Source organism: Amphibalanus amphitrite, unplaced genomic scaffold, assembly GCF_019059575.1.
Source record: "Amphibalanus amphitrite isolate SeventyFive unplaced genomic scaffold, NRLGWU_Aamphi_draft 000184F_arrow, whole genome shotgun sequence".
NCBI lineage: Eukaryota > Metazoa > Arthropoda > Thecostraca > Balanomorpha > Balanidae > Amphibalanus > Amphibalanus amphitrite.
In genome coordinates this window covers 46,109-61,822 of record NW_024881679.1, presented here as the reverse complement: position 1 = coordinate 61,822, position 15,714 = coordinate 46,109, and positions in this window count along the sequence as shown.

The following is a 15,714-nucleotide window of genomic DNA, read 5'->3' as shown; positions in this document are numbered from 1 at the left end:
ATCATATGTACTTCTATAATCTCCAGTTTTTCAGCTCTTTACTTTAAGTGTAAATGTGGTACCTGGTTCTGACGGACTACCTACATTATTATCAGCAAGCCTTTTTGAAGGTACGTACAAAAACTTCGTTTCAAGATTGAATTAGATGCGTCATATCTGTCCGATTGTCTCACAAGAACTGCCCCATCCACGCAAAATTTCATTGAAAAATAACGTGACGTTGTGAGGCTACCACCCTCAATACGACGAAAATAAGAGGACTTCAGTCACTATCGCTTCTGGGTGTTCTACAGGGGCTCCTTTAAGTCCACGGACGTTTCAAAACAGACTGATAAGTCAGCAAGCTCTGCTTTTTCACAAAACAAAACACGTTTCTTCCGGCTTGAAGATGCGGCACACAATCAGCACAAGAATGAGACGCCTAATGCTGTTTTCAGCATTTTTACTCGTCCTGGCCGAACATGTTGCTTTGGACGTTATTTGGCAAACACCAATCCTTGGTGCCTGCTTTGCCACACCGCCAGTAACACAAGACCTCCGCAAGTGCTCTGATGACGTCTTTCCCCTTATCTTGCCCCGGGAGCGGAACAGGGAGCTCCCCACCATCCCGCTATTTCACCAGAAGCAGGTGACACGGACGGGTAAAGTCAAAACCCGCTACTTCAGGAGGCGCGTCGCATACAGCGCCAATTCAGACGCCACTCGCCAGATGGGCCGCTTAGCGTACGTCCCTCCAGTCCTACTCGCCGGCGATATCGAGCTCAACCCTGGCCCCACCTATGCAACTGAAGATTCACGGGATTGTTCAGAGTATTCAGTCAGCACATCCAGCCATGGGTCCTCTCAGCTCTCATGTGCTGGATGCCCCAGTCTCTCGACAAGGAAAGCCTCTATAACGTGCAATAACTGTGCGCTGCGTTGGCACACATCGTGTGCCAGACTCACACTGGCGTCTGGCCCAAGCACGCGTGCTTAACGTATGGCACTGCAGTAAATGTCGCCATAGTCAAACTACTCTCAGCGAGTCAAGATGCACTCCTGGTAAGATAACCCCGGTGACAGCGCCTACAACCACAACGCCTCTCTCTGAACGGTTAGCTGAGCTGCGAAACAACTGCACCGTCATCAAAAGGATTCCGAAGGCGGCGCGGGCTTCTGCTGCAGACTGCCTCTCCAAGCTCATTGATAAGGCGGTATGCGACTCGAGCTCTGAAGCATGGGAACGCTTCATGCTATTTGCGTATTTAGCTCTCCGCGCTCCAGTCAAGACCCCCGGTAGAAAAAATCAATCAGCCGCCTCAACTATCAAGCAGCAGGTAGCTAGCATGGATAATTTAACGAGTATCCAACCTATCTCAAGCCAACGAACAGTGACTAAAACCCGGTCTAAAAACCACATTGCCCACCGAGTTGCCTCAAAATGCGCTGATGGCGACATAAAGGGGGCCCTGAGGGCTCTTACCTCAAAGGAAGAGTACACCCAGCCTAGCTGTGATATAGTGAGTGCTCTCAGAAGTAAGCATCCTCCAGCTCCACCCGATGAAGCGCTGCCTTCTCCACCGGAGCCTCACGAATCCGGTCCACTCCAGGTAAACAATGAACAGGTCAGAGCAGCCATCGAGACAATGCCGACTGGGTCTTCAGCAGGGCTGGACGGAGTGAGGCCTCTCCACCTGCGGCAACTCATCTCCGCCGAAGCGTCAGAGCCTGGTCGACGTCTACTTAGGTCACTGACCTCACTCACCAACATGGCGCTGGACGGCCGGATCCCTGAGTGTGCCCGCCCCGCCTTCTTCGGGGCTGCTCTCTGTGCCCTCCGGAAGAAGGATGGAGGACTGCGCCCCATCGCCGTCGGCAGTGTTTATCGGCGGCTGCCCAGCCGCATCGCAGCACATCATGCAGCCGACCTCTTAGCCCCCGACTTCAGGCCAGTGCAGCTTGGAGTTGGCACCCGACTGGGTTGTGAGGCTGCTGTTCACGCTGCTCGTGAGTTTATATCGGATGCCTTGAAAAACCCTTCTCCAACAGCTTTTGTAAAGGTCGATATGCGCAACGCTTTTAACACGGTGAGACGCGACAAGCTGTTAAAAAGTATTCAAGCTCGCTGTCCAGAAATCTTCCGGCTGGCGTATCAGGCTTACAGCGCTCCGACACCTCTGCATATAGGAAGCTCCATTATTTCATCTTGCAGCGGGGTTCAGCAAGGCGACCCGCTCGGCCCAATAGCCTTCTCTTTGGCTATTGATGACTGTGCGCGCTCCATGAAATCGCCATTAAATATATGGTATTTGGACGACGCCACTGTAGCAGGCCCCGTATGCACGGTCGTCAATGATCTCGTCAAACTGCAAGACTTGCTGCCGGACCTCGGTCTGGAGCTTAATGGCTCTAAGTGCGAGTTCGCCGTTTTCGGCACAGCTCTTGACAGCGTCCACGCTTCAATTGTAGGAGAAATAAAGGCCGCTCTCCACGGGATAAGTGAGACGTCTCCCGCCGGTTTGACCTTACTGGGCTCACCTCTGACTGAAACAGGCATTCAAATTGCAACAGAGACCGCCACAGACACCGTCTCAACTCTTTGTGATCGTATTCGTGGATTGGATACGCACACGGCAATCTTCTTTCTTGCCCATTACATCTCTGCGCCTCGCCTGCAGTACCTGCTCCGTTCAAGCCCAATGTATACGAACAAAGCAGGCTTGCAGGCAATTGACAATGCGGTGAAATCTGCCCTTACCGATGTATGCAACGTTTCACTTACCGAAGGAGCCTGGACGCAAGCAAGTCTCCCCGTAAGACACGGTGGTCTCGGCGTTCGATCCGTCGAGAGACTCGCGCTTCCTTGCTACATTTCTTCAATCACGGCTGCGACTCCTCTCATAACTTCAATAATCCCATTCATTCTGGACAACACAGTGCCTTCCGCTTTGCAACCTGCCTTAGAATGTTTCGTCAAGGCAACAGCTAGCACGGAAGTTCCGGAACCCATGTTGGCATGCAAACAACGTACATGGGATGATATGGCGTCAAAAGCACTCAGAGACCACCTACTCAGTGACGCTGACCAAATGCACAGAGCTCGTCTTCTTGCCGCCAGTCAGGATCATACCGCCGCCTGGCTGCAAGCGATACCGGTCCCCAGCCTCGGCCTTCACCTAGACCCAGAGACTGTCAGAATTGCGGTCGCTCTTCGTCTGGGAGTCCAATTTGTGAGCCGCACACATGCCGTCTTTGCGGTCGCCAAGTTGGACGCCTGGGACATCACGCGCTTTCCTGTCAGAAGAGTGCCGGTCGATTCCCTCGACATGCCCACATAAACGACCTAATAAAACGCAGCCTCTCCGTCTCTGGCGTCCCATCCGTGCTGGAACCGGTGGGCCTCGACAGAGGGGACGGCAAGCGCCCGGACGGCCTAACAACTTTCCCATTCGCAAGTGGAAAATGTCTTGCATGGGACGCCACGTGCACGGACACTTTCTCCGAGACTGCTATGGTCGCTTGTGCCATCAACCCTGGTTCAGCAGCTAGCGCAGCGGAAAAACGCAAAATCCAGCGGTATTCATCCATTTCTGAGCAATACCTTTTCGTACCAGTGGCAGTTGAGACGCCTGGAGTTGTCGGCCCAGCTGCTTGTCGATTTTTCAAGGAGCTCGGCAGACGTATATCACAGTCAACCGGTGACCGACGAGAAACAGCTTGGTTATGGCAACGGTTGTCAATGGCCATCATACGTGGAAACGCAGCAGCAATCATAGGATCGACAACCCATTTCCCCATGAGTTCCGACACCGTTCAACATCAGGTACAATCATGGACCCCAGGACTACGGCAAACTCAAAAACGACAGACCCAAAATGGCACATGTTACAATCATGCCACCCCAGACCACATCCACTTGCCAACACATCAAGCCAACAATGCCATCACTGATATCACACAACCATCCTCAGCGCCTAGCATGAATTCTGACACAACACCATCACCCATCACTGCCGATAGCCACACTAATAGTCGCTCTCCACCATCTCCAGCAGTTGATAACCCCAACATATCCGCTCGTTTAGCACGCTACCGTGAACTGTTCCAACAAATAAAATCAGAATTCAGGGCGCAAGGATTCGAGGTCGAGACTAGCCGCGACTATATGGACGATCCAGAGCTGGCTTACTACTTTACACGCGGGGCAAACTAATGTTCCTGCGTGCCAGCTGTGTTAAGCTGTCAATGTCTCTGCTCTTTTGTAAAGTGTCTGTAATTTAACCATGTTTGAAGTGTACGATGAATATAAAAATTATTAGCAAAAAAAAAGCTGGCAAATAAATCAGAAAAAAATTTAGGGGCGTAGTTTTATGACAAATTAAAGGCGTAGATAATTTTCACTAAAAATCGTTTTGCAGAGGTTTGAAACATTTATATTTTTAAGAATACTGTTGCTTGTCATGCAAACGTGATGATTGGATCGTGGAGAGAATTGAATGCTCTTTCCAATGATAGCATTTTCAATTGTCAAACGTATCAGGTTAAGCAGCAAAATCCGTGTAATTATTTAGTGGCACATTTTGGATAAATACCATTTAATTCAGCGATTTTTTCCACATTGTTTTTGATCAATTAGCTTTTCACAATTTTTCCATGAGAGACGGTACATTTTTATTGCTAATAGGCACTGTTTCAACTCATTCAGTCTGACGATCACCTGAAATTAATATAAATTCCAAAATCCGTCCAAAACGTCCATTTTTCAAAAGAAAGTGTCCTCCCCGGTGCACGTGGCGCGTGCCAACCCCTGCACCGCACACCATTCGATAGCCCGTTCGGTTCTCTACACGATGCTGTTTTCCCCGTACCGGTCGGGCCCACGGTTACCGAGATATTGCACCGGGACCGGACCCGTGTCGGGCAAATTTGGCTGTTTTCGCCCGTTTTTGCCAGCCGATTAATACATGTAAAGTCTATGACGCGAATTTGCACTTTTTGGGCACGCGCCACGCGCTCGCTATCGATCCGATCGAGCTGAGACCCATCAAAGGCACGTTGTCCATATCCTTGTTCTATAAGTTGCGCAAATTTCAACGCGGTAGGTGCAACGGTGTGACCTGTAACCCGCGCTACGTAGCACCATGTCGCGACCTTCGTAATAGACAGAAACTACGTCACCACAAATAGTAATATAGACAAGCGGCTGCGCCACTTGCTTTGCTGCGTGGTAGGAAAAAATTGCGGCACCAGCCAATTTGCTTTCGAATGGTGTTCGATTCAAATCGATGTGTCGTCTAGAAGCATAGATATGGACGGAAATGTGAAGAGAATTTAAAAAAGAACTGTTCTGAGGCCTTTGTTGGATGAAATTGGCTGATACGGGGTCAAGACGGGTCAAAGGGGTCAGCCCCGGTCACTTTGGGTGAGGCCAGGTCACAAAGGTCACCTCGCGTCCGATGGGATCAGCCCGGGCCACTGTTCAACTTTTGCCTCCACCACTACCCCTTCCCCTACCACTACCCCTACCACTACCCCTACCACTACCACTACCACTACCCCTACCACTACTACTACCCACACTCCTACCCCTACCACTACCCCTACCACTACCCCTACCACTGCCCCTACCACTACCCCTACCACTGCATCTACCACTACCACTACCACTACCCCTACCCCTACCACTACTACTACCCATGTTCCTATCCATACCACTACCCCTACCACTACCCCTACTACTACCCCTACCACTACTACCCCTACCACTACCCCTACCCCTACCCCTACTACTACTCCTACCACTACCCCTACCCCTACCCCTACTACTACTCCTACCCCTACCCCTACCCCTACCTCCTAGCACTACTACTACCCCTACCACTACCACTACCTACCACTGGGTCATGTCAGGTCACATACTAATTGGATCCAATAAATGTTTTTAAAAAATCAGAATTTAAAAGATCTTCTAGCACCGCTCCTATTCGTTCCATTCCATTACCCTTAATCGATTTTGTCGGGAATAGCGCTTTGTGACAAATGTGGCGTGTTACGGCAAACGCGGTGCATATTCACCCGGTGATTGAGCATGCATCTTTGCACCAAATTACACCCATATCGGACCATATTTGACAAAACTGTGCGATTTGCGGCAAAAATGACGCCCTGAGATAATTGTTGCGCATTCCGGCAAACGCGGCGCATCTGTACCTGTTGGTTGAGCATGCATCCTGGCACCAAGTTGTACCCTTATTGCAGCATATTAGATAAAGTTGTGCAATTTGCGGCAAAAATGACGCCTTGTGACCAATGTGACGCATTGCGGCAAACGCGGTGCGTTTTTATTACGGAGCGAGCGAAGCGAGCGTAGTCTTTCCTTAGATTAACGGAAATTTCTGAGTATGAGCGGCCGGCCGGCCGGCCGGCCGTGGTCACGCTTTTGCGAGGCTTACTTCTACCAAGTATTGGACTATTCCCGATGCATGTGGGTGACCCCTTATGCACGTGCCACGTGCAAAACGAAGAGGTGTCAGTTTTGTAATTGTTGCAATATCTCGGTAACTACTTGGCCGATTGCGCTCAAAGTTGGCATGTAGGTAGGCACCCACTAGGCACTGCATATCCATGTGCCAGAGTTGGGGTGCTGCTGCACGTGCGCACGTGCAGGGGTCGTTTCCAGATCTCGAGAACGGCTCGACCGATTGCGCTCAAATTTGGTACACAGTTAGGGACCGGTTAGTAGGGTGCCGTGCACAAGTCAGTTGGGACCCATTTTGCACGTGCGCACGTGCAGGGTGCCGCTTCCAGATCTCGAGAACGGCTGGGCCGATTGTGCCCAAATTTGGCACATCGCTAGAGACCGGTTAGTAGGGTGCCGTGCACAAGTCAGTTGGAGGTACCCCTCGCAATTTCGCACGTGCAAGGCCCACCCTCTCGCTCGCTGCGTTAGTCGCCCCAAAAGGCGTTATACTGGTACTTGTATCACAAACTCTTCCCATTGAACGAAAATCAACACATTCTCTCGCCACTTTTTATTCAAATTAAAAACCTGCCCATCCGCCAATGAGAGGCACCCGCCACCGATCGGCATGCATTTAGCTCACAAAGTTTGTCGACCCCGGCTCTCAATGAAGATCTACGAAACGATCAAAATTTCATTGGCGTCCTTCCAGCGCGCCCCACGCGCGAACCGTGCACCCCAGCGAGTCGGAACCTATAGAAAAGGCGCTGACCCGTTCTGTCACCTATAAGGTGTGCAAATTTCAGCCCCCTACGTCGTACCGTCTGCCCTGTAGCCGTAACAAATTGAACCCACTACACGATGTGCGGACACACAAACAAACAGACAAACAGACAGACGGATTCTGTTGGAATAGTAAGTTAGATTCGTATTACACCTTCTTCCGAATAACGCCTTTGTATTTGTCCTCGTAGCATCTTACAGACGGCGCAAATAGAAATAAACAGCATTTGGTGATTTCCATTTTATACGCCTACAATTACAACTTCCGACATAAGCATTGTGTTAATGCCTCGTCTTATGATGTCAACTTTGAATAAAAAAGACAATTTCAATCAAAGGAGGGAGAATGTGAAACTAATGAGCAAAAAGGTTTCAGACAAATATTTCCATCTTTCTGACAGTCTTTGGGACATTTCTTCTGCTGTTTGCCATGCCCAATCTAGCTAACAGTTAATAAAATGTGGCATTCTGTAATACTGTAATATGCATGGTGTCTGGCGAAGAGTGAGCAATTTCGGCTGCTGGCAAAACAGAATGTTTGACGTCGGCGGGAACGATATTTCTGACGTTCCTATCTGCCGGTTTTCTCGTCACTGCCGAATCACGGGCCGATATAGTCCCGACTCATGGGGGTGACGTCATAGTATCAGTATGACGTAGTCAGTCTCTAACAAATCTACCATATCTTCAATCGTTCTACAGCCCACATGTGTGTGGCGAATGGCGGGTCTATTTGCTCTACATATGACGCGATTGGATTTTAGGTACACGGTTTGTGTACCTAAAATCCTTTCCTGCTCCTTTCTGCTAAAGACTCTATAGGTCTGTACAAACCGTGTACCTAAAATCCAATCGCGTCATAGAGCAAATAGACCCGCCATTCGCCACACACATGTGTGGGCTGTAGAACGACTGAAGATATGGTAGATTTGTTAGAGACTGACCACGTCATACTGATACTATGACTACGTCATTCTGGTACTATGACGTCACCCCCATGAGTCGGGACTCTATAGGCCAGTGATTCGGCGCTGGTATAGTGTCACGCGTCACGTACATGATTGTGTGTGGTACGTGGTCGTCGAGTGTCGTGCGGCTGTCATGGCGGAACTTCTGAACACGTGTGGTCGTGCGAGGGATAGAAAACACTTTGCTCCAGCGTGGGGTGGGGTGTCGGATCACGACTCAAGTTGTTTGAGTCGCCATGACTTGTTTCCGGAGTGCGGCACTTGCAGTCACCGTTTATCAGTTCTGAGCACTGCGCGACACTGAGTTATCGCAAAATCAACTGTTACGGTGAAACATGGTGATTGGACGTTCTGACATGAGCGGACATCGATATCTGAATTGTGCGAGAGTGAATGACAGGTGAATAACCCATGGGGTAAAGCACACAGCTCACTCTTAATACGCAGAAGATGAACAAATCACACGAGTGACTTGGGAGGGGCTGTGGTTTACGGTTCACCACAGAGCTTGCTTACATAGCTTTTCTCCGTTTTAAACGGGAGGTTCGTTTCTGCCCATGCGAACGGCATTCTTTGCAACCACATGCGAACGGCATTCTTTGAAACCAAGCCAACCCAAACCGCGCATTCAGACGGGATCTTTGAAGATGGCGAATTCAGTGGCACTGAAACAGCCCGCGCCCCACTTCGCTCACTTTTTATTTACTGAGTTGCACGTCCGCAATTTTTCGTCCATCAGTAGCGGCTTCAGTTGGATGCGATGAAACAGATATGGCAGTGGATGAACGTGCCAGGAAGCTGAAATATTGAGGTTATGCTGTACGCATATATCTATCCGCCAAATGCACACGGCGCGTTTAGAATGCGGATTTTCTGCCAGGCTTCCTCGATTTAATATTCATATCAGCGTTTACATCAATTCGCATTATATCAACATCTTATTTTGACGTGGAGCCAGCCCAGAGAGAAAATAACTTCCGCGTTAGTAGCCTTAAATCGTGCTGTATCAAGTCTGTCACAGACAGGTATAATTTTGCCGGACACCACTCCCTACATTTGTTTTTCTCGAATTATGTAATATGTAGGTACCAAGTATTTAACGGCTGGCCGAGTGACCACTCCTTAGGATATGCTACATATACATACAAAGCTCTCACTTATGTCATGTGATGACGGATTATAAGGATATTATGCAATTACATTCATATGATAATTAATTTTTGGTATGTTAAGGCTCTGTCGGATTACAAGCACACCTAGATTCTGGAAGAACGGGGTTCGTCTGAAACTATTGTTTGTCTGATGCATGTTATAACACTATCTAGTTTTACAAAGCCTTACATCTGGCTTATGCATATGGTCCAATCAGTTACATAATCACGTCTGGGGTCATAGAACGCTCTAGTTATTTCCCCATTCCTATTTATGCAAATTGCAAGTCAATTCCATACCAATTACCATTTTCATACCATACAAAAATGAAATCTTATTTTAAATCTCCCCATTTGACAGCCTTATGACCTAATTTACAACAAGACTACATATGCTGTATGAAAAAATACCAAGCAACTCAAAACGTCAGCAGCGAGGTGTATGTATGTAAGTAACGACATATACAGAAGTGAGACCGTCATTGAGCTGCTCCCGGACGCGCAGGTAACTAACGCCGCTGGCGACAGGAAGTTAAAGTTTGTCGATAAAATTTGGTCTACCATAAAATTTGTTTTAGTTCGATCTGACCATATGCTGCTTCATGCCATAGGCCTGACCAACAAAGAATTTATTGCATTATATATTACTGGCTATCGTGCGCTAAGACGACTTTTTAATGCAGAACATTCCAAATTTTCAGGCGTGTTGTGCGTCTGCCACCTATCTGAAATCTACAGACTTTGTCGCCGCGGGAAGGTCAGATTCGCCAGCCCCCAGGACTGCGTGTAAACAGTTCCTAGGCACAGAGACCACAGACCGCTGCGTGTAATTGTCTGGCTATGAATATGGCGAAATACTTCCTGGTCTACGGTACAGGGTCCGTATAAATGTGAGGATCTTTGGCCGGCGGTTCAGTTGACTTATGAAAGTTGACATGAGCGTCATACTGAAACTAGAACAGTGCTTTATATAATCGTTTAGCTATGAAGATGACCTGTTTTAAGACGAACGCCTCCGAATTCAGACCATAATATTTCAGCTTAAATTACCGTTGCTAACATGAGCCTTTGAGTTCAGGTATTCATGGCGAGCAGTGAGGTTAGAGGGATGGACTACCGCCCTTGCCAAATATCGAAACTGAAATTGATCAAAAACTTTACAAGAAGTGCAATAACTTCATTTAGCAAGTTAACCCTCGCCCGCACATGGGGGGGGGGGGTGGTTGCCACCCCCCCCCAGGTAGTCTTTCTGCTCTGCACTCAACATTTTTAGAGCTAGAAGGCTGATTTTTCGTATAGCTGCTCCTCTATCCTTTCTTGATGTCCACTGAAAGTTTCAAGTTTCTGTGATTTTTGGTTTCGGAGATATGACCTTGTTTTTCAGGTCATGTCATGACCCAAATGGCCAATTCTCAACATCTTGCGTTTGCCATGGGCCTTGTGAGCTTTTGACACCCTGATTTCGGCCTTTTTTGCCAGTCTTGCCTCCCACCTATCATGGAACATGTTGTTCGACGATGTACAGAGGTCAAGGTCAGGGTCAAGGTCAACCTAGGTCATCTAAGATAATTGCGTTTTAGGCAAGCTGAATTTACTTTTTGTGAAGTTTTTTTGACTGCATTTTTGGTAAAAGCTTCTCAGATCATGATTTCATGTAATATGAACCCAAAAACAATCGGTGCACACATCAGTATACACACAGACACACACAGACATACAAACACATATAATTGACCTTGACCTAACTTGACCTGAAATGACCTCAACAGCAAAAATCTGGTCGGGTAGTGTTACAAAGAGGCTCTAGCTGGCTTGGCACCAGAAAACAGCATCGTCATCGGTATTTGGTAAGCAGCGCACTTGATATCTAACGGTGACCCCAAAACAGCAACATTTCTTAGTTTGACCTGACCTGGAAGGTCAATGACTGACCTGAGAAGGTAAAACTGGGTATCGTTGGATTCGTCTCTTCCCAAAGAATCTTTTTGGTCTTTACTGCTAAGCTCTATCTCCAACAGGAACGAAATGGCGCGGGGGGGTGGCAACCACCCCCCCCCCCATGTGCGTTCTAGGATGGGAAAATGGCATGTGCGGGCGAGGGAAGCCTTTGTAGTACCCAACAATAGGTATTTAGGCATGCAAGTAAATGAGGACTCTACTCCACAAGAAATATTTCGGGTCGATGCTTTCAAATTGTGGGTACCTATTTCTAAGACTTCATCAGCTTGTCGTAACCGGGTTCCGGGTTATCGGTCGCAAAACTTTGCGATGCAATATAATACAACATGAAATGATTCCACTATCACTTTGGTGTTGGCGCTCAGCGATTAAAATGGGGATAAGATGGTAAATGCATGGGCATAAAAACGTGGATGAATGTGTTAATTAAAATGTAAGATCTATCCCATCCCACTCATGTTATGAAAATCGTCCATTAATTATTGTTTGGCACAAATATATACAATTAGATGTACCTGTGTCACAATCAGAAATTTCATTCTAGGAAACTTTAATTTTCAAATGCATAGTGGTTCGCCCACGCAAATAAGCAGAACACACATTCGTTGCTTTCCCAATGCTGAACCGTGAACGTTTGCTTTTGAAACATGCTCATTTGATAGTGACTCATGTTTAGCTAGAATCTCCGGTATATCCATTTTGAGCGACCCGATTTTTCTAGTTTGCATCATCCTCTCCTCGCGCCACGGACCAGTCCTTTTGCCCCGCGGGCCGCCGGTCCTGCACCCGGCTCGTGCTCTGATCAGGCGACTTTGGCGTGTCGACCGCTCCGGCACAGCGTGCACCAGAGCTGGAGGAGCACGACTCCATCTCGTGTCACTGTGCCCGCCTTCACAAGCGTCCAGTCAGCACAGAGCCACGGATATTTCACGTGCCGAACAGACTAGGCGGCGGGCGACAGCGGTGACAGACCAAAAAACGGCCACAAGAAAGGCAAAAAGTACGCCGAGTGAGCCTAGCGTTGCCACGAGCTTCTCCCAAACAGTTCACATGTTTTTGCACTGGCGAATGCATGTTTTTATTCCTTTCTGCTTAGCATTAGATTGTTGGTGGAACGCTCCAGAACGCTCATTAATTTGCTCAAAAAATTTCTCGGATGTATGCGTGGGTTCCTGTCTTTTTCTCTCTTGCATGGTTTCATTGTGCTTAATTGGTGCTTCTGTGATACTAGCAACGGTATCGGGGTGCACCAAAGTCAATAACAGTTCATACGAAACTTTATTTGTGCCGTTTTAGAAGATCAAGTCTGTAGCCAAAGGGAAGCACATAATGTCATAATTGTCAGGCTTAATTAGCGCCCTTTAGGTAAATTAGCGCTTTAGGCTTAGGTTTAGGCCCTTTTTAAAATGCCCCCATTAGGTAGGAAATATGTCGCCATTCTAGTCAGGGCTGCGGAGTCGATGGATTTTCGGCGACTCAGACTCCGGCTACGCCTTCCAGAAACCACCTGCGATTCCGACTCCGACTCTGGGCAGAACTGCCGACTCTGACTGACTCTAACTCCGACTCTGACTCCGCAGACGTGGCAGGACTGCGGATTGGATGGTTTTCGGTGACTCCGACTCCGACTACGGCTACGGTCCCTAAAATCGACTCCGACTCCGACTCCGTGAGAACTATCTATTCCGACCGACTCCGACTCCGACTCCGGCTTCGCAGCCGTGATTTTACTGGCTATCTAAATCACTGACCACTGTGACCTGGGATTTCTTGTGTGACCTTCTTCAGACGTTTGACTTTTAGTTTAACGATTTCGACCCGTTCTAAGTGTTTTAGACTTTTAAGTTTTTTTACCCGTTCCCTTTGGTGTCTAGCCTTTGGTGTCGGTGTCAAGCTATAAATAGTGACATTCTTTCTCACGTTGACAGTAACATTTGCACTTCTTTTAAAATAGATAATTTTTGGAATAAGACACCGAACGCCAAGGAGAATCACAAAAATTACAATTTTCCCACCCCTGACGCAATCTGTACGAGTACCGCTGACGAGGCAGACGACAGTGCGGCAAGGTAATGAAATACCGCAATAATTGAGCAAAATCGCAGCAAACCATGATAATAGGACACTATTATAGCGCGAATCATTTACTTTACATCACAAATCTACAAGCATTAAAGTATTAAACGGAATTTGTTAGGAAACAGAACGTTCCTGCCTCTTGATTATTTTTTTAGGCGCCATCATTGCATGATGTAATTTTATGTGCCTTTTTCACATTTGATGCGAAAAGCCCCTGACCTGTGCTTTTTATTTAGGTATTTGGTTAGGCATTTATTACGGCACAAAAAAAAATTATTTAGCATCTATTTTGGGCACTGCTAGTTCTTCAGGAGCCATCTTGCTTTCCATATAATTTTCTATGCATCATAACGATATAATTTCCAAATTTAAGGTTGGTGCAATGAGCAAGTGGACAAGACGGTAACAGCCTGGACTTAGCACTGGGACTTCGACGCAGTGACTTTGTATAGCCGTTGGTGGATATACAGTATACACAGCACGGATACAGTCACCAATTCGATGACTCCACATTACATCATCACTTCAGCGTGTGACCGACCGCCCAGAGACAGATCTGTCAGTTGACCGTCGCTTTAGGTCTGGCAACCCGCCGAGATTTCGCCCGGGCCTGGTAACAAACCAGACATAACCGGTGCTGTACTAAAACAGAGCGCTGGCGAACGGAACCAACCAAAACAGCGGCCATCACCCAGTTTAGTAGAAATGGTCCGACGCTCTGCAGCTAGCTGGTGTCATCACTGAACACTGGAGGATGTTCACAGGTAGCACGACCGTTACAAGGGATATATCATTTTTAAAGGGACATCGAAAAGGCGCTGGTCAGTGAAAAGGAGAGGGCAGGAAAGGGGATTGCCTGATGTATTCATACATAGACCGACACCGACAGCAAATGTTATTACCAGAGAAGCTGGCCCGTCAGCTTACAGCAAGCGTGTTTTTCTTTGGGGGGGGGGGGGGGGGGAGGGGACGTTCAGGATTTTTAGGGTTAGTTGGAATTTGGAAACCTAAGAGTTTATTTGTTTATTTGTTTATTTGTTTATTTATTGGCATAGCGTCCACAGGCAAAGCCCCACTTACGGATGCAGTCGCACACTGACAATAACAACCACTCACACACACTGGATGGAAATAAATATGAATGATAACACTGATCAAAATCCAAATAAATTAACAAGATGGCAAGAGCCTAAAAGTAAACCGACAGGCAACAGCCTAAGAATATAGAAGACATGAGCAAAAGCCTAAGAGAATATACAAGTATAGGTACCTGGCTAATGAGCGAGGCTAAAAGTATACTGACATGAGAAATCCCCTAAAAGTAAACAGCACAGGCAATAGCCTGAAATCCTAAAAGAGTCTAGGTATAAGCAAGAATGACAGTGGATGAAATAAAAAGACGAAAAAGACGAAAAATGAGCGTAGACAATGACAATGAGAATAAAACCGGTAATGGCTAGTTGCTACATGAGGAGCTACATCAGTGACCTTAGGCTAAGTATGTTCCCTGGTCGTCAGCAAATTTGGCTATCTCCGACCTTAGCCTGCAGCTAGGCATAAAGAAATCGGCGTCGGGGCTGCTGTGGACAAGCGAGTTCACGTGCTGGGGAAGACGAATCAGAAATCCTCGCTTCACAGTGTCCACTCTTCCGCGCGGCACATGAAAGAGCTCGGGACGGCGCGTGCGACGGCCGGGTGCCGATAGAGAAAACATGGCCAAGATGTCGGGACAGTCCAAGCGACCACTGAACACGGAGCGCATGTAGTTGATGTCACACTGTGTGAATCGTGACCTCACTGATTCGCAGCCGAACAGTTTAAGCAGCGATGCATAGTCGAGTGAAGGGCACCTCGCCTGTGTCCGGGCGCCCAGCCACATGAGAAAACGGTGCTGTAGTCGCTCTAATCGGCGCAGGTGGGTGACAGCGGCACCCGACCAGATAACACAGCCGTATTCCATTACGGAACGCACGTGAGCCTTGTAGGCGGTGAGGGCTGCGACACAGTCGAACTGCGCTCGATGCACCCGTGTCGAGACCTGCATGCTCCTCATCAGCAAGCCCAGCATGCGGTTCGACTTCGAGACTATAGCATCAACATGGTCTGCGAAGTTAAGCTTGCTATCTAAGATGATGCCAAGGTCACGCACGTTAACACACCTCTCGAGCTGGTGACCGTCGAGCGCGTATGAAGCGACATGAGGTGATGAGCGCAGAGTGAAGGTGATGGTCTTGCACTTGGCCGGGTTGAGCTTCAGGTGCCAGGTCCTTGACCACCGGCTGAGACGGTCCAAGTCAGCCTGAAGGGCGTGGGCATCCTCAGGAGAGGATACACG